Source organism: Mirounga angustirostris, unplaced genomic scaffold (assembly GCF_029215605.1).
Source record: "Mirounga angustirostris isolate CCGP_5_RB_7025 unplaced genomic scaffold, mMirAng1.0.hap1 SCAF_15, whole genome shotgun sequence".
NCBI lineage: Eukaryota > Metazoa > Chordata > Mammalia > Carnivora > Phocidae > Mirounga > Mirounga angustirostris.
In genome coordinates, this window is record NW_026991723.1 from 10441401 (window position 1) to 10460298 (window position 18898).

General features: G+C 44.1%; 1 protein-coding gene across 9 annotated transcripts in view; it reads right to left on the reverse strand.

Annotated features, from left to right (window-relative positions):
- KANK1 (KN motif and ankyrin repeat domains 1) overlaps nucleotides 1-18898 on the reverse strand; it is a 233037-nt gene that overhangs the window by 114605 nt on the left and 99534 nt on the right. The window lies entirely within an intron of this gene.

Sequence of the window (18898 nt, forward strand, 5' to 3'; positions counted from 1 at the left end):
TAAGAAGGAATGTGAGCCTTCAAGCTCCAACAAGCCAAGCGAGAATGGAAACCGTTCGGGTGTCAAAGCTACTGTTTTGAGTCAGGATGCACAAATACACGTTCCAGTCTGAACAGCTCATTGGAAACCGGCTGCCGTGGGTGCTGATCATCAGACACTACGACTTTAATCTGTAAGTTGCATTCCAGGATGTTATTGGACCACATCCACATCTAAGTCAGTTCAGTGGCTGAGGTCAATTATCAAAGATTCTTATAATTCCACTCATTTGCTGGCTCCAGGTTTCATATTTTTTTTCATTGCCTTGAACCAAGGTGACTGTATAGCTTATGATTCAAATTGGGACACTTTTGAGAGGGCTAAAATGTTAAGTGGATGGGATGTTGGAACAACAGGCATAAACTAGGATGGTCCCAGGCAAACTGGGACGCATCATCTCCGAGCCTTTAAAGAACTAACAGAAAAAAAGGGAGGGGAGGGGAATACCAAGACAGAGAAACACGGAGAGAATGCTATAAAGACATAGAACCCAGTCATAAAACAGGCATCTTATATATATCCCACTGCCACGAGGCTCTCTACGTTCTTATTAATGGATAGAGTAAAAATGCACAGTGGAGCCTGAGAAAGGCTGCAGGAACCAGCGATGTCCAACAAAGCTGTGCTGATTTCACTGTCCTCACCCCTGTAACAGGATTTTCTAGAGCAAGAGGCTCTGAATAATACAACCTCCAACATTCTCCTGGGAACTGCATTCGACACTGACATGCATTGTTTCCCTTTAACTCAGAATCTCAGAGCTGGATTATCTAAATGGTTTCAGGACAAAAGTCTCCCACCCTCTATTCTAAACCAAACCTGAGAACAGACTCGTCCTCGCTATACAATTTTTCAATGTTTTCACGTGCATTATCTTAGCTAAGCTGCAAAACAGCTTCGTGAGATACGTGCCCCCTGTAACAGATCAGGAGACCGGGTTCAGAGAGGTGAGCTCCACGTGGCACCTGACCTGGTAAGGGCACAGACCAGCCCGACGCTCACTGCCAGCCTGCTGCTCTCTGCCCACCCAGGGGCTGTAGACTTTGCAAGCGCAACGATTGTCCTCGTTTCCTAAGCACCTACCACTCAGCCTAGGACAGGCAATGTTCAGAATTATTTTAATTAATTAAAAATTATTTTTTGAGTGAATAAGTTGTATAAGAAAACGAATTGGTACATTTCGATTCTTATGTCTGTGTTCTCATTTTATGACCCAGAGAAGGCAAATATTACATATTATATATGCAGAATTTTTAAAAAAATATTTTATTTATTTATTCATGAGAGTCAGAGAGATAGAGAGGCAGAGGGAGAAGCAGGCTCCTCAAGGAGCAGGGAGCCCGACACGGGACTCAATCCCAGGACTCCTGGATCATGACCCGAGCCGAAGGCAGATGCCCAACCATCTGAGCCACCCAGGCGCCCCTATGCAGAATATTTTTAAAGAAATACTGAGATGATCCTAGTAAAGAATGAGAAAAGAGAGGCACCTGAGTGGGCTCAGTCGGTTAAGTGTCCAACTCTTGATTTCAGCTCAGGTTATGATCTCAGAGTTGTGAGATCGAGCCCCACGTTGGGCTCCACGCTGGTTGTGGAGCCTGCTTAAGATTCTCTCCCTCTGCCCCGTGCCCCACTAAAAAACTGAAGAAAAATAAAGAGAAAAGAAACAAGTTTACTATTATGTAGTTAACAGGGCTAACAGGAGAAGGAGCCTCCAGAAACAGCAGGTGAAAGCAGAAGGTTGAAATGTACTAGACCAGCCAGATCCTTTATTTTGACCTCATTTCCTTGGACTTGAAAGACAGCTTTGTGAAAGACACTTTCCCAAGGCTACCCACCTAAGGTCTTAGATCAGGGCTGGTATTTCAGGTCTCTGCTACAGTAAGTGTGGGCCAGAAAGAAAAACTAAGGTCATTCAGCTCCTTGTTTATTTGTTCTGAGTCAACAAGGAAAAAATAGCATAGAACACTTCATGAGATTATGGCGAGAGCTTTCAATCCCCATAGTTTCCTTTTGGTGCTTCTTAGTTGGTACTAGGGCTGCATACAACTGTTTTAAGAGCTTTCTCTTAAAAAAGAGCACTCCCTTAAAGCAAACTGGAATGATTAAAACAAACAAACAAACAAACCCCAAAATAAGAAACAGGGTGGGGATTAAATACACATCTAATGGGGAAAGAGGGTGAACACTAAAAACTACACTTGTTTTTTGTAGTTTTCACTACTTTGAGACCTGACCAGCACCAAAGATCAATAGTTATAGTGGATTAAGTTTCATGGAAAGGCACAGAAAAAAACAGAGGTATAAAAGTGACAGTCCTCTTCAATTTCAGCTTCCATAATTCTCATATTTCATCAATATAATAAGAGTACAATACAACATCTGTGTTTAGGATGCCAAGAAATAGTATAAAACATCCTTATGTGATAAGGACATAGCTACCCAGAACTTAGGTGTCTGCTTGGAACACTGATGAGAATAGAAAATAATCAAATACATAGACAAATGATCACAAATAAATCCATGAACTTTGCTTATGCTGAAACCTTAAATCCATGGCCAATTTACTCTTCTTCCACATATGATTCTATTAAATTTGGCTATTTGGCCCTCCTTCCCCCCGCCCAGCCCCCGATCAGATTACAAATTTGGGGGACTGCTTTAGAAAAGTCATGTAACTCAAAGGCAAATTCCTATAGCAAGAGAAGAGATGTTAAAATGATGCTTGGGGTGCCTGGGTGGACCAGTCGGTTGAGCATTCGACACTTGATTTTGGCTCAGGTCGTGAGGTCGAGTCCTGCATTCAGCTCTGTGCTGGGCATGGAGCCTGCTTAATATTCTCTCTCTCCCTCTCCCTCTGCCCCTCCCCACTTCCTGCTCCCATGCTCTATTTCTCTCAAGAATAAAATGAAATAAAATAATGCTTGAGAAGGCAGAAAACAACCCTATAAACTGTGGTTCCTAGGGACGTTATAACATAATAACTACGATTGACAATGACAGACCTAACTTACTAAGAGAAGCTTAGATTATGTTCAATAGATTGCTTAAGAAAGTGTATAAATATGTAATCAATTTCAAAAGGTTTTCAAACCAAAATGGTTCAGGCGAGAGAAGGACACAGAAGACATCACCACGGGGACAAATCCTGAGCCATTTGGAAAGCTCAGCTATCCAGAACAGCGTATTCTCTGATGGAGAAATATAACCTGATTTACTACAATTTACTTCTAAATATAAAAAACATTTCCTGTGTTGCCTGGTGACATTCATATTTTCCAAAGGTTAGTGTATGACTGCTAAAACAGGTATCCTAAGCAAACGTAGAAAAACATAAAAGTAAAACAAAGTGTCAAGCAAGGACATTATTAGTTGACTGCCAAGCCCTGAACTGTTAGTCCCTGGGGTCTACCATCAAGCTTCAGTCCTCTTGTCATTCCAGGGTAGCCTGCCTGGGGCTCAGCACCTGCTAAGCGGTCAACAAATGTCTACTGAAATACCTATGTAATTTTGTGGCCAAGTCAGATCATTAAGGCCAAAAATGTAATTTGTGGTCAAATCATGAAATACTTTCTTAAAAAAAAAAAAAAAGAAAGAAATACTTCCTTAACCCTTTACCTTGTTTTTGTCGCAAAAACCGGGGTACATTAGTTTTTAAACATGAGAGATTCCATTTCCTAAAAATGTGACCTCTTTTATTTCACTGATTATTAACCTGAAGCCTAATTCTTAAACTCCTAAAAAGGTCAGAGTAGAATTCAATTCCCTTCTACCCAGGTTAATGGTAGTTGATGTTTGTTCTCGAAACACCAGCACCTACACAACAATCACAGATACTTATCACCTTGATTGAAACCACAGGGACCACGTAGATTTAAAAATCTGTGCTTCCTTTAACTGCTTTCCAGGAAGACAATATAGCCTAGTCTCCAGACCCACCAGGCCAGGATCCTCTCTACTTTATTACCAAGGTTAAAAGAGACTGGTTTTACCACAGACACCACCTGGAGAAGCACCAAGGCAATTGTGGTAAAGAACGTTGCATACTCTACGTAGTGAAACATCACACGCTACACTTCAATATACATTTTCCCATATGCAAAACAAATCAAAGCTAAGTTAGTCCATTTATCTTAAAATCCCTTGCTTTTAAACAAAATACTCATGGGAGAAGCTCCCTAGAATGGAGATCAAAATTTTAAGTGGAGAGTAAATTAAACCAAAAACAAAAACAAAAACCATATTGAAAAAAAAAATCTTATTCTGCAAAGGAAGCATTTAAAGAGTTAACTAATATTAAAAGTTGTTTTTAAACAGCAAAAGAGCAGATCTTAAAAAAAATACGGTAAAAGTTTATCATCAAAAAGATATCTTAAAGCAGTAGCTTTGAAAAGCTTACGAAAGTTCCGGACCTTATCACCAGAAAGTGTAGATACGTACACACACACACACACACACAATCTGCAAGAGATTTCAAAGGAAGACAGAGAGGCTAGACTGTCACCACCAACCTCAACAGATTCACGGTTTAATACTTTGGTTTCAAAATATTAAGATCTTCCCGAATTGTGATCTAACCAGATGCTTAAAAATGACCTTCCCTTCACTCTTTTTATGTTTCCAAACAGGCTCTCCTTTTTTTGTTTGTTTTGTTTATAAAATGGTTCCTAATATATTAAATAGGGGGCTATAAAGTAGGAGAAAGAAAGACAAATTTACTCAGGCATAAACTGCATCCAAAAAAATCTTCTAGAACACCAGGAATACTTACCAGCGCCATCACGTCGACACTGGCTTGTGGAGCCGGAAGGCTGCCAATTGGAGGCACAAAAATAAAACTCTCAGAATACCAAAAGGAAGCACTAACTTTCTTCCATCTATAGAAGCTTACCAGATGAAAGAGAAAAAAGAAAGTTGACAGGTACCTATTGACTTTGCAGGACATAGAAACAAATTTGCCTTTAGAAATTCAAATAAATTTCAAATAAGAATTACCTGCCACAAAAGCTCTTGTCTAGCTTGAATTTTTCTCCCTCTCAAAGATGACGAATTCTATCAGCTGGCCATTCACGGAAATGCAAACCATTGCTCAGTGCTGGTGGCCGAGCGTGCCCATGAGCCCCGAATTTGGGGTACGAAACTGACAAAAGCAAGCTCATGCACTGCTGGGATTTAGCAAAAGCAAACACTTGTTCAAAACCAGATCTGCCACTCAACACCACTCTCCTCTTCCCAGTTTTTAGTTTGCCCAAAGGTAAATTAGTTCAGAAAAGTTGCTGGAAAAGTAATATCTGGGGGTTTTTTGTTTTGTTTTTTAGAGAGAGAAAGAGAAGAGAGCATGCCTAAGCTGGCCGGGGCGGGGGGGGGGGGGGGCGGGAGGCAGAGGGAGAGGGAGAGGGAGAGAGAGAATCTTAAGCAGGCTCCACACCCAGTGTAGAGCCCAATGCGGGGCTCAACCTCATGACCCTGAGATCATCACCTGAGCCAAAATCAAGGGTCAGATGTTTAACTGACTGAGCCACCTGGGCTCCCCAATAATGTCTGTTTTTTAAAGGTGGAGAGGATAAGCAAATGGATCTTTACACGTTACCCTCAAAGAGAAAGGTTATTTTCTCCCCCTACCCTGGTAAAGCACAAATGGGTGGCCCAAGGATGCCTCTGTTCCCCGCTCCTTAAGAGGGGGGCCATATGCCTTAAAAGCCTTTGGGATCCCAATGCTCAGAATACCCTGAACACTGCTCCATTTATGTGTTTACGATGGTGGTGGTGATGATCTTATCAGCCATTTCACAAAACAAACCCATCGCTTGGGAAGAATATAAAGGATACCAAGAAAAAGGGAGGAATACCAAGAGGCATGTTCTACTTTACTCCCAATGGCCAAAGCAGACAAGTGACAAGGTGGATTCTAACACAGGAAATAATTCCTTTAAATAAAAAATTTTCATTTCTTTATCTGATAAAGACGCATACACATACATGCCCAGACTACCTCTAGACATACCGCGCACATCTAATTGTATTAATCATCACTTCCACGGGGGACCTGGTTTCTTACAGCCGAACTTTTCACTATTGTGGGGCTTCTCCCAACACACAGCTACATTTTCAGGCTTGAGGCACCACTGGTGGAAAACAGGAAATCGGTGTAGGCTACCAATATGGCTTAAAAAATGACATCAAAATTGAGCACTCCCTTCTGAAATATCATTATAACACAGGCAGACATTTAAAAATGCTGCTGTGTTTCCATTCAAACAGACTGCACCTGTTTGAGCAGTTAAGCTAAAGGTGAGAGGCCAAAGGGTCTTGTAATTCATAAAGCACAGGATCGGGGATGAGAGCTTTTGAGTCCCTGATTTGGGGGCGCTGTGTAAAAGGAGATCTAGAGACCTCACCTAGAGCCTGAAACAGACAAACAGATGGACACACACACACACACACACACGCAAGAAAAGCAGAAGGGTGTGGTAGTGTTTGGTAAAGTCATCCAAGATCATATCCCCAAATAGAAAGAAGGTGGGTTCTTGAGAAACTGATTACTGCCAAAGATAAGAAAGAGAAATAAAAAGGGAGGTGTATATTTAAATAAAATGGAGTGGAATGTAATCCTAAAGTAAAATGACAGTGGGGAGAGATCTGGTAGAGCCTGCTGAAGCAAAGTGTTTAGCATCAGGGGAAAAGTGCATCCTAAGATTGCTTTTTTATGGGGCTCCTTAAGGAACACAGAACCTCTATCGAGATATGGTGGTTTTTTTTACATACCATGCATTCTTACGAAACTTCTAAAGCATGAACCTTGTTTAGGTGAACTTATTAAAATACACAAAAATAAATGTAGTCAAATCCAACTGCTCAGCCCTGGGTTAAAAGGAGCCAACTGTCCCTAAATTATGGGCATCGTTATGCCCCTTTTTATATCGGTTCTTGGCAGTGGCATAAATTGAATGGCAGAAAGAGGAATCGGGGAGAAATGAGAGGAGGAAACTGCAAGACTCATGTTGATCTGGGGACCAGGAACCCACAGAAAAGAAGCCAAGTGCTTCCTAAATGGCTGACGTCAAATCCAATACCTTGATGAAAGACACCAAAGTCAACCAAGTTTGAAAGGATGGACAACTACAAGTTTGCCCAGAACCTGGGAATCAAGGACCAACACACTCCTTGCCAAATAGTCTGCCTCCAGCTGACAAGACACAGCGGGGACACTTCACCGAGCTGCTGCTAACAATGTCATCTGAGCACCAACAGTCATGAAATACTCATTAACAATGTCATTTGAGCACCAACGGTCACGAAATACTCATGTGAGACTCTGTTTCTATGCTTCTGCTGAACAAAACCAGCACATCCCTGACACAGCAGAGGGCCAGCTTCCTCCGTGAAGTGCCAGAGGGTGGCCAAGAGAGCAAACCTTCAGGAAAGGCGCAGGAGAGAAGACAGAAGTGGCTTCTCTGGGACAAGAAGGATCTCGGCCGTGGAGGCTCTCCTGGCACCACGGGTAAGAGATGCAGTGGGAGCCTGGGGAGTGAGGCCCTGTTCCCATGGGGTTGAGTCCTGTTTGCAACCAGCCTTGGACATACAGGGTGGTTTCATTTGCAGATTCATGCTGTCATTTCGGACAGGCCAGGGTTCCAGACAACGATATAAGACAGGTATCTTTCCTCATGATACTGTTCTGCCAAGAGCATCCCTGGAACAGGAAAATTCTCTGACTGACCCTGAAAGTACTAAGACGTTTAAGAAATTGATGGAAATCCTCAAATAATTACAGTGTAGGTAGAGGAAGAACCACAACAGTATGCTTCTTGAATGAGCAGTATCTTCATCTGCCACAATGATGGAGAGCACAGAGCCAAGTTAACTTGCCCTCAATGACTACTGTGCTCATACCTTCACCACAATATTTGATAAGAACCCCTGGATCTTCTGTTTTAGTTTCCCCAACAGTTACCACTGCTACATACATAAGGGAAGATACAGATTAGTGTGTATCTGGATGTGATGCTGGGCACTTCTGCAGCCATTTTGCCCCCATGCAGAGCAAGTCTGAGGACCACCAGCATATGGTGGAAAGCAGCGTGGAATGACAGTAAGCACCTGGGTCTTTGATGAGATCACTGAACCCCACATGAAAACAGACAGTCTTTGACTTACGATGGTTTGACTTAGGATTTTATGATGGCATGAAAGAGGTCCATAGACACCACACTTCAAATTCTGAATTCTGATCTTTTCCCATGTGGTATGGTACTGTCTTGTGATGCTGGGCAGTGGAGCAAACCACCTACCCAGTCAGCCACATGATCACGGGGGTGAACAACTGATACACGGACAGCAATCTGGACCCTACAACCCTTGTGCTTTTTACTTTCTGCACAGTATTCAATAAATTAAATGAGGTATTCGATACTTCATTATAAAATGGCTTTGTGTTAGATGATTTTGCCCAACTATAGGCCAATGTATGTGTTCTGAGTACATTGAAGGTGGACTAGGCTAAGCTATGACGTTTGGTGTATTAAATTCTTTTCTGAATTAACGCTATTTTCAACTTGTGAGGGGTTTATCAGAATGTAACCCCATTTCAAGTCGAGGAATATCTGCACATTCATTCTTGGGTTGTTCCTTGGTCCCACAGGACAGTGATTCTCAAAGTATGGTCCCCAAACAAGCAGAGCACCGTTACTCAGAAACTTACTAGAAATGCAAATTCTCAAGCTTCCCCAGACTTACTGAATCTGCAATCCTGGGGATAGGGCCCAGCAACCTGTGTTTGAATAAGGACTCCTAGTGATTCTGATGCACTCCAAAACTTAAGAACTACTGCTGTAGGCAACCCTACTTACGACATCTGCTACCAGTCATCGTTAGGCACGATCAAGTGAATGTTGGACCTTACAAAATGGGTTAAACCCTCCATTTTCCAAAGGCCGTATCACCAGGGGTGAAAAAAGGAGACAAAAAAACAAACATCCAGCAAATTCTCAAACTAAAGCTCTCACGTCATTATTGTGTAGAGGTCATGAGACTATTTGCTGGTGTCTGAAGAAAGCAGAAGACCGGCAAATAGCAGGCTTGAGAAAGAATGGGGTGGGGAGGAGGACGAGTATTCCTATGAGCCAGGACAAGTTTTCTTCCTGATGAAAGAGACATTAAGGAATTGCTGGAGGAGTGGAATGCAGTAGAAATGGCAGGGGGGGGGGGGAGAGGGGGGAGGCGGGAGGGAAGGCAGACAGATGGATGGAGTAAAGCACTAAATATTCCTGAAAGTTGCAAAGGTTTGAACAGGGGACTAGGGAAGGCCTGGGGAAGTCTGAAGTGGCCGGGTAAAGGCTCTGGGAAAGAGGATGGCTTTGGGGGCCTAAAGGAAGGTGGATGGTCAATTCGGTGCTTGCAGAACAGAAGGCACAGCAAGGATGAAGCCGAAGAGTAACATTCAGCATCTGGGCAAAACTACTCTGCTGCTGGAAAATGACTGAGCCTCCATGACATCCTTCATGCCACCCTGAATGCTTGCTACAGGGCAGATGGGAAACGTGGAGATGCTTATAGTCCAGGTGGGGAAAAGGAGGCAGGGAAGGGCGATAATTAGACACGAAGCACACAGGAAGTAAGCACCCAGCTTGTGTGATCAGATGTGCTGGTGATGAGAAACAATAAAATATGGCACCAGTATGGACAAGAACCCTGAAAAGTTTGAAATTATTCTGATAATTCTCACCAAGAAGGGTTTTGCATCTGGGTATGTAATAGCGTTCTCAACCCAGCTGCCCATAGACTCTCCTGGGGAACTTTTAGGTCCCATTTTATGAAAACAGACTGGACCCTACCCCAGACCACTTGAACCTGAAGTTTTGAATATGATACCTAGATATACATATTTTAAATATATATATATATTTAAATATATATTTTTTGAGACATATATATAGAGAGAGAGAGAGAGAGAAAGACAGAGAGAGAGAGAGAGCATGCATGCTTGTGATCAAGTTGGAGGGAGAGGGAGAGAGAATCTCAAGCAGGCTCCATGCTCAGCACAGAGCCCTGCATGGGGATTGATCTCATGACCCTGAGATCATGACTTGAGCCGAAATCAAGAGTCAGCCACCCAATGGACTGAGCCACCCAGGTACCCCCATGCATGCATATTTTTAAAAAGCTCCTTCGATAATTATATGTAGTGAAGACTAGGAACCCCTCTCTGAGAATATTAGTAAAATAGATTAAGAAAATCTAAAACCTGTATGTACCATTGCAGAAGTGAGTCTGTGATTCTTTACAAAAAGGACCAAAAAAAGGGAGTGGATGAAGAAAGAATATTAATACATTGTGAATGTCACTTGTACTTTTTCTTGTTCTACTAATATGGAATTCTTACTTTTCTAATAATAGAAAGGGATGAATATTCTATTTTAAGGACTGGCTCTAGTCTCAAAGGGGCTTATTATGAATAGAATGTTAAGAAAATTTCCATTTGTGGGTTATATTAGTCTTAGTAATATTTTGGGGAAAGGGTCTGCACAAATAAAGTCAGGGTTTGTGGTCCTCTGAAAAGTACACAAGGGAACAGAGAGAAGCAAAGACGTGCCCCGAAGACCTCAGAATCCAGCTGGAAGATGTGACCTTCATACAGGTGCCAAATAAGCAGAAAAGAGGGAGGGCAAAGAAAGTTCCATGGAGGGCGCCTGGGTGGCTCAGATGATTAAGCGTCTGCCTTCGGCAAGGGTCATGATTTCAGGGTCCTGGGATCGAGTCCTGCATCGGGCTCCCTGCTCCTTGGGAGCCTGCTTCTCCCTCTGCCTCTCTCTCTCTCTCTCTCATGAATAAATAAATAAAATCTTAAAAAAAAAAAAATTCCATGGAGCAGAGGGAACTTAGGTGAGGGCTTGGGGGTGCCAATAATCTGGAGGGGCAGAGAGGAGGTTTGGCGGAAGTAGGCAGGCACAACTTTGTAAAGCCACTAAGGGGAGGCCAAAACGGTGGGGGGTGGGTATGGCGAGGAGGGTTACAGAATAGGAAGGAGGAAAGCCTTGGAGTCCTGATGGCCAACTTTCCACCTCTGTTGTGCACAGGTTCGCTACCATAGTAACCTTGTTCTCCTTGCCAGTGATGGGTTTAGGAAAGGACATGTGACTCCATTCTGGTCAGTGAGATGCAAAGAGACTTTCTCCAGGGCACTTCTGGGGAAAGATTCCTCCATTCCTGAGACAGACACACAATGCCCTATCTGACTGGACAGCGCCAGGGAGGGACCGCCTGAGCCTCCGATGCTGTCCCTGAGCCACTGAATCAGTCAATTTTTATTAATTTGGAGTCTTACGTGGTACCATCAGTACCAATGTCAATGGCACGAGAAAGAGCTGGATTACTTATTCACAGTTCATAAAATGTTTCATTCCCTAATTTTCTTACGGGGTACTAGAAGTGGGTACAAATTCAAGAGTGGGCAGAAAATGGTATAGAAGCTGTAAAAAAAAAAAAAATTACAGGCTGTTTTATTTTGCATGAAACCTCCATCTCTACCCATTATGATACATGTACTAAGCAATTATCTTCTCTATGTTCCCAATAATGATCTTCTCTAACCAGTTTGTAAAATACTTCCCATTCAACTTTTAAGATGAACAACATCATCACTAAACCACCGATTCCGTTAACCTCTTCTCTTAGAACCCCAAGGTAAAAGCGCAATCATCTTGACAAAGAACGACATGCGGTGGATGTGTCATCCCAGAGGTCAAAATCTGCAAGTGTGGAATTTCAGGAATATCTTTGGTCATGAAAATCCACAATAGCTGGCTGCCAAGATCTGATGTTAAAGGAAACTATGAAATCTGACTTAAACAGAAGTTCGCTGCTACCTTCTATGGCTTGACCAACTCCGAGTCATCGTTAAATGGGGCGCCAAACGTGACCCCCTTTTTATTCAAGTCTTTCAGAGACTGTTAGGGGCCAGAGACACTGTTCGTCCTAGGAGGACGGAGATTAAGGGTACAGCCTTTGTCCTCACGGACAGAGGAGTAGCGGAAGGGAAGTTATTATGACCTTTTTCAATTTAACCGCATGTTAAATAGTAATCCAAAAGGCGTCAGCTGAGAGCTACAGAACACAGAGGGGAGGTAGATAATCCAGAGATGTGAGAATGGGTTATCGGAGGGCATCGCCCTTGAACGGAGTGTTGACGATGAGTGAGTTGGCCCTGAAGGGGAGGAAGTGTAGTCTTCAAAGAAGACATGCAACAGACAGAAAGGCAAGAGCCCCCAGGACGGGGTGTGTAAGAGGGAGCTGTGGGAAATTAAAATACAAGAGCTGGATGACTAAGGGCTTTGTATACTAAGCCAAGGAGTTTGGATTTTGTTTTGAAAGTATTGGGAGCCACTGAATGTCACATGAGCTCAGAAGCCACAGGACTGGGTTTGTTTTTAGGAATTAATGCTCTGGCGGAACTAAAGAAAAAGGCCTGCCTCGCGGAGGAACAAGGACACTCCTTGGGAATTCTCCATCATGGAAGCATACAGCAGGGATGGCGGCAGGTGGGAGGTCTGGGCTGGAGATTGGTGGTGCAAGACGTTTGGGCCCAAGGGTATAGCTGATGAACGTCCAAGAGAAGGAAGTCTTGAATCTTGGGGTAGAATTCCATGGAGTGGAAGCCTGGTTAGCGTTGCTCAGGGGAAGCCCCAAGGATCCTGGGACGCTTAGGAAGCTATAGAGCATTTCGTTTTTGTGTGGGCCACATAACTTTCACAGATCATTCTGTTTGCTGGGCATAAGCGGCACTGTGTATTTAATCTGTCTGCAACTCAACTTGTGATTTCGTGCCCTTTGTCTCAAGGGCAAAGGGCTAAGAAAATCTTTGTGAGTGGGTGGGATTCAAAACATGGTGTCACTGAACCAAAGCAACAACACAAGGTCTGTATCACTCCTAGAACTGCTTACACCAAGCCACCTGCTCCCACCAACCAGGCACACCTTGACCTGGCCTTTTTGTTAGAAAACCTTCAAGCTGCAGATTTCTAACAAGCTTTCTGCAGCCTCTCCCACTTCCCGTTTCTCACCTTCCCCCTGGAACCTGTCGAGGCATTTGATGCTTACCTTTTATGCTTATTATTCCCTTTGTTCTTAAAAAGAGCACTCATATTCCCAGTAGATGAACTAATAATATACACCAAGCACCTAGCACAGTGCCTGACATTTAGGGCACTCGCTCAGCAAGGAGTCTGCTGTCTACAACACTTCCCCTTCCCCAAATACAGACAGGTCTTGCGCCCGACTCCTCTCTCCACTTGGTTATCTACCTCTCTCTCTAGATGCCGACGAGGTGTTTTAGCTCCATCGATTTGCACCCCAGGCTGCAGCTGTGAACCCCTGTCACTGAGAACGGAGTAGCTGTCCGGCAGCCTCACCAGCAGCAGGGACAATCAGGCATTTGGTATTCATATTTGCTCTAGAGACCGATGTGTTTTCTCCGGGACACGTGTTTGGATATTCATCATTTGTCTGTGATGAGCCCGACAGGAGGCGGGAGAGCTGTTAAGTTACTGAGTCAGAAAATGTCATCTCTTTTCCTAGCAATGCGTCCGAGCAGACGGCAAATGACTGTTTTTACAGCTTGTTTCTCTATTACATGTAGACATATTTATTAACATTGTATTTCTGTCCCTGGCGTGCAACCAGCAAGAAACGAAATTAGGCAGCTGCCAGGAAGGCTGGGGGGAAGGGACAGGGACTGGTGGTGACACAGTCTGGCTTTGTCCTAGCAAATCAGCAAGCCTCAGGCTGGGCGATGCGGAGCAGGGAGCACCCACTTATTCCCCTAAAAGCAAACAACGCTACGCAACACGACACCAACAGCCATCCAGAGTGCCCCTCACCACATACCACGTTTCATCAAATGTGACATGTCACCATCATAAGGTGGGCATTACTTTATGTACCACCGAGAAAGCAGAAGCACCCAAGATGGGGAGTTGAGCAGGGGAGCCCCCCATGAAGCTAGGGCACCAAAGAGCCGCAGAGAAGGAAGCCTGCCATGCAGAAAGGGATGTCAGGGAGAGCTTGGAACTGGGCACGGAGGGGGAAATCTCCCCCCTAGGATTTGAACCAGAGCCGGTGCTCCCCGGATTTGCATTCTGAATTCACATCACCAGTGTGGCCCAAACATCCTCCAGCAGGGACCGCAAACCTCGGTCTCAGTTTGTAGTGCCCCCGGTGACCAGTAGACGGAAACTCTGGGAAAGAAGTGGAGCTCAGTGGTGGGCACAGGATGCATCCCATTTCAGATACATCAGTGTGTAATGGTGTGTGCACCTGGGAAAAAATACAGGGCTCACCCACTATGAGGACCATCCCGGGAGTTGTTCAGAATTTGTAGCTGAGGAGACCAAAAGCAGGAAGAGGGAAGACACAGACCAAAGTCCCCAAAGCAAGACAGAGGTTCTCCAGGTGACCAACTGCAGGGAAAGAGAGCACACGAAGAAGGCAGGGCAGCCAGGACTCCCCAACTAGGAGCAGGTCCTGACGAGCAGGCTGGGGTCTGGGGCTCAGCCTCCATCCGCTGGTTTTTCCTTGCTTCAAGAGCCAGGAGAGAAGCTTGGCTCAGCTTCAATTCAGGTCAGTAAAATGCAGAAAATACCTCGTTGAGGATTACCGAGGAAATGAAACAAGTGATTATATTTTAGAAGTGTTTTGTATACCATAAAAGCACTGTGCTCATAAAAGTTTATGCTTACTACTCTACAGATAAATATTCTGAAGTTCTCCTTTAGTCATATCCTATGTTTTCTAAAAACAATTTTTTGGGGGATAATTTTCATTTAGCAGAAGACTGTGCATACATCAGGGACTTAATAAATCCTTATTAAGGGAAGAAATAAATACTATTAACATGTGGCCCTAACTCTAGCTCTATAAATTCCTGAGGGTTGGTTACCACTACTGCTGAAAACAGAAAAGAGGGAAAAAATAAAACCTACCAGCCTAGGACATGAGATCTTTATAAAGCTTAAGCAATGGGGCGCCTGGGTGGCTTAGTCGGTTAAGCATCTGCCTTCGGCTCAGGTCATGAACCTGGAGTCCCGGGATCGAGTCCCGCATCGGGCTCCCTGCTCAGCGGGGAGCCTGCTTCTCCCTCTGACCCTCCCCCCTCTCAAGCTCTCTCTCTCTCTCATTCTCTCAAATAAATAAATAAAATCTTTAGGGCGCCTGGGTGGCTCAGTTGGTTAAGCGACTGCCTTCGGCTCAGGTCATGATCCTGGAGTCCCTGGATGGAGTCCCGCATCCGGCTCCCTGCTCAGCAGGGAGTCTGCTTCTCCCTCTGACCCTCCCCCCTCTCATGCTCTCTCTCTCCTCTCATTTCTCTCTCTCTCAAAAAAAAAAAAAAGCTTAAGCAAGTACGCAGATCCCACACGCCCACCCTTGGGCTCCCTGAAACTCACACCTATGACAAAACCAAAACACCAGCTTGGCTGACAGCAACAACTGAAGGAAGGTTCCAGGAGCCAGCTTTATAACTGGGTCAGTCAGGAGAGAAGACAGCGAGCTTCAAAATGGCAGGGTTGCTCACCACTGGCAAAAGGATGCTCTGCATCATCAACAGCCCCTTTGGGAGATGAGACTAACGTCCAGATGTCCTAGAACATCCAGGCCTCTACCTGTCAAGCTTATTAACAGGGACCAGTAGGGAAAGGAGGTCCTTGACAAAGCACAGTTAGAATCAGGAGGGGAAAGAAGGTACCAGGTTGAGAGTGAGAAACTAGTGGCCGAAGATGTGGGTTTCCGCTTCCAGTGTGAGTGGTCCTGACTATTCCAAGGGTCTGTGCTTTAGGGAAACAGGAACACTCCAGAAAAAGGGCGAAATTCTCAGGCTTCACATACACAGTGTCACCCTCAAGATAATTCTCAGAAGACCATTTTTTAAAGATTTTACTTTTAAGTAATCTCCATGCCCAATGTGAGGCTCAAACTCATGACCCCCAGAACAGACATCTCATGCTCCACCAACCGAGCCAGCCAGGCGCCCTGGGAGACTGATCATTTTAAAGCATGGTCCGTGTTTGGCAGAGGATGCCTGAAACTTTCCTTTCGTTTTATTCTGAACACTCCTTTGAGTCACTATTTCAGGGTATTTCTAAGGTGGCTATTTCAGTTAACAAACCAGGGAAACGCAGAGAGCTGTCCAAAACACTTAGAAAGTGATTCAACAACCTCATGTTCTGGCCTTTTCTAGACATTCCTTGCAGAATCAAGGTATAAAGACAGACAGAACGAGGGGCGCCTGGCTGGCTCAGTCGTTAGGCGTCTGCCTTCAGCTCGGGTCACGATCCCAGGGTCCTGAGATCAAGCCCCTCATTGGGCTCCCTGCTCAGCAGGAAGCCTGCTTCTCCCTCTCCCACTCCCCCTGCTTGTGTTCCCTCTCTCCTGCCTCTCTCTCTCTCTAATAAATAAATAAAATCTTAAAAAAAAAAAAAAAAGAAACAACATTTAACAATGGACAACTATCAGAAGACCCAACCTAAAAGTTTCCTGTGGATTAAAAGAGAACACACACACACACACACACACACTCGGAGGCCTATGCTAAGGCCCATAAAAAACAATTTTTCTGGGAAACTTGGAAACAAGGTTTATTTCACCTCAGTCAGGCTGTCAGCCAGCATTTTTGTTGGACTCAAGTTCTTACAGATTTAAATAGTTCCTATTCTCAACTGCTGGCTTACAGCTAAATACTTAACCATTCTTATCTAGGTGCCCTACTTGATAAGGGCTTAGGAAAACATACTAAAAAAAAAAATGTTTAAGCTAACTTTTTCATGATGGTAGCTGTCTTTTCCTCTAGGAGGAAATCTGGCTCTTATCTGCAGGAATTTGCAGGCTTAGCATGTCTGCCCTGGACATTAACAGTCCTGGATGCTGTATACCCTTAGTGGGACCTTTCTGATTCCCCAGCATCTTACAGATGCCAATTTCGTAGACACTCAGGTTAGGTTCTGTTGTCATTTTATAATTTAGAAGTTAGAAGTTAAGGAATAAAAAAGTTTAGTTTGCTCAAAGGCCTAAAGTAAGTCTGTGTCAATATTTAAGCTTTAAACTAAAGACTGTCTGGATGGACACTCTCCACTCCTACTTAGAGACGGGGTTCTCACTGGTGGTTTGGTAAGAAAGATTTCTGTGGTTGTTACTAAGTTATTTTTAAAGGAGATATTGGTTTGTTCTTTTTTAATGCAACTTTTCAGATGCTTCTATGCAGCTCTCTAGGTACCTACTAGATCCATTTGAAATTAAGTAATTATTTCTGCATTTATTGTTTGCGCCACTGGATTTTTCAGCTTCTTCCAGAGCAGGACCCATGCCTTATTTTTGCATGTGGCCATCGTCACTGAGCGCAGTGCCCCATCACAGAGAGCCCGAGGGGAGCACGAAGCAACAAGATGCAAAGATGACTAGCTTCCTTTTGCTCCAAGGGAAGTCTTACACAGAGACTGAAAACACAAGGCATCCATTCCAAATGCATTTAATCAGGCTTCAGGTATTGCTTAACTAGCCGAAATGAGACTACTGCTCTCTCATTCCCTTATTTCCATTCCTTGTAAAGTTCCACGACCCAGCAGGGCAATAAAAGCTCTAAGAGCGCATACTGTATCTAGAAGCACAAAGAAGAGTCGAAAACAATTTTAATGAAAAACAAACTTCATATTAAAAAAAAAAAAGGAAAATGAGTACATGTCAGTCTTAAAACGCATGATTCAGCATGTCTCTGAGCATCATGCAAGATGTGCATTCTGTCATAGTATGTAGCTTCTCAACAGCCACCAAGGATGGAGGGCAGTGGGTCATGAATCCAAAGACCCCAGTTACATGGTCAGAGCTCTGTCAGTTAACGAACGATCTATGAATTACTCAGCCTCTGAACTTGTAGAAAACACCTACCTCTCGTTATCTCTCTTCTATTTATAAAGATACATTCCTTTTGTCTTTAGTTTCAGAGGACTACTGAAAAAAAAACGAATATTTCAATCTATGTGATGCTTTAAAACATGAAACTTTACACAGGTTCTTACATTAGTATAGTGCACGTGAGTGGTAGAATAGGCTTTTAACCGCAAAGATATTACTACCCAGAAGTAACCGTTCAGAAATCCAGTAGAAGTCCAGAATTATTTTTATCTTCCCCTCCCTGTTATTCTGTATTGGTGAAATCTGTTTAAACGTTACGCTTGATATTCTTAGCAAACTAAGAGCTCGGTTTCTCAAATGCAGATTCCCAGGAAAAGAAAAAAATGGAGAAAATAGGTTTTAGACAAATTAAGACTCTCATGATACTGAGTAGAGTGCTGACAGGATCCAGGGGTACACGGATTCAAAGCAGGTGTGCTAAACTGGGTGAGGGACAGAGCCTTGGCACTAGGGAGGGGTCCCTGGGGCAGAAGGGGGCTCTGAGACACACACAGGCTTTGAGGTGGGGCAGCCCAGCATCAGCTTCTCAGTGCCGTCACCAGCTGGCTTGAGACTCGGCATGTGTACTAAAACGTCTCTGAGGTCTCCTTGTCCACACAACAGTGACTAAAAGCATACTTTGCAAGGTGATAATAAAACACGGAATCATATACACAGCACCAAGTATGAGGGGAATGTTCTGTGAATGGCAGTGGCTTGCACACAACCAGAAGCCCGGGCCCCCTAGAGCATGAACAACGTCAAGTGGTAATTGGATGTGTACCCCTCTACCTCCTCCCCCGGGCTGTGTGTAAGCTCCTGGAGGGCAAGCACCCAGATACCTAGCCCAGCTGCCAATTCAGGAGACGCCGATCCCCTAGGTCTGGGGTGAAACCTGGGTAAGTCTATTTAAAAACAACAACAA